Source organism: Rousettus aegyptiacus, unplaced genomic scaffold (assembly GCF_014176215.1).
Source record: "Rousettus aegyptiacus isolate mRouAeg1 unplaced genomic scaffold, mRouAeg1.p scaffold_m13_p_3, whole genome shotgun sequence".
In the NCBI taxonomy this organism is placed as follows: Eukaryota; Metazoa; Chordata; class Mammalia; order Chiroptera; family Pteropodidae; genus Rousettus; species Rousettus aegyptiacus.
In genome coordinates this window covers 110187421-110188799 of record NW_023416306.1, presented here as the reverse complement: position 1 = coordinate 110188799, position 1379 = coordinate 110187421, and the positions used below count along the sequence as shown (strand labels likewise).

Sequence of the window (1379 nt, the reverse complement as noted above, 5' to 3'; positions counted from 1 at the left end):
TACAGTATAGCATTGTATCCGGTGTAGAGAAAGCCTCCACTGAAAGTATTATTATGATCATACTCTGAGTTACTACATACATTAACAACCTCTGTAGATCTGGAACAAGTCTGCAACTTCCATAGGGACTGCCATTTGCTCTCACTGAGGTTTTATATTGGATTCTGTGTGCATTGCTTTGAGGTACTTTAAGTGAAGAACATAGACATCCTCCTCTTAAAAATAGCAGGTATATTGTCTACAGCCATGCCACCCTGACCAAGCCTGATCCCATCTGATCTCGGAAGCTAAGCAGGGCGGGGCCTGGTTAGTACTTGGATGGGAGACCAACTAGGAAGACCAGGTGCTATAGGAGTAAAAACAATAAAAATAATAATAAGGGATTGTAAGCTGACAAGGTCCTTGTAATCTGTGAGGTCAACCAAGGGTTGCTTCGCCTAAAAAAAAAAAATAGCAGGTATATTAACATATATACAGGCACCTGGGCTCCTGGAAAAATACTCTTTCTGAAGAGAAGATGCCAACTGGAGCAGTCTTGGGCGATTATTAGGAACCCAAAGTGTGCAGCAACCAAATGCGTGTCTTAATACAAAAAGATTTAGCACCATGCACACGCTTGTTTAAAGAAAATTGCTACCAAGTTTTATTCATTGAGATCATTTTTGAGCCACACTCCAGTTCCAACAAAGTGCCAGACTGTATTTACTGTCCTCAGACTGCTGAGCTTCCCTGTGACAGCTCCAACTCAGCTCTTACTGGAATGTCAGAGCTCGAAGGCAAAGAGTTTGAATCCCCTGATGCCAGGTTATTCTTGGCAATAACCCACCTTGGCCCAGATGGAATCATGAGGCTCTGTCCTCATTATTCGGGGCTGGAACCAGGAGCAGTCTCTTCTGTGTAGAAGGATGAAGGCATGGGAATTCCACCTGAGCACACCCAGGGGTCCTCCTGTGGATACGGGGTGGAATGGGATCACGGTCTTTTTGAAATGATTTCCTTCAAATACTGAAATCTTTTTTATCAAACAATGAAGTACCCCAATACATAAAATGGTATTTTGTTCTAACTGATAAATAAATCTGGGTATATAAGGGACTTTTGGAGCCTCTATTTTTCCAGATACTTGCTACCATAGATACTCACTTGCTCACTCACACATATATACACACTCAGTAGCCTCTGTTGCTTGCTACCAAGGAATCCCAAGGCCCTTTGAACACTGTTTAAAAATCACTGGCACTAACTGATCTCTAAGGCATAGTCAGCTCCTTTTTCTATTATTCCAATGAACAAAATATGGCTTTAGAAGATAAGAAGGGATTTCGTGTGCTGGGGTGAGGGTGGGGTAGAATCTGTAAGAGAAGCCAAAGCTCAGAGAG

General features: G+C 42.4%; 1 pseudogene; it reads left to right on the top strand.

Moving 5' to 3' along the window:
- The first annotated feature begins 236 nt into the window (after positions 1-236).
- On the top strand, positions 237-355 carry LOC118600982 (annotated as a pseudogene).
- Positions 356-1379: the final 1024 nt, after the last annotated feature.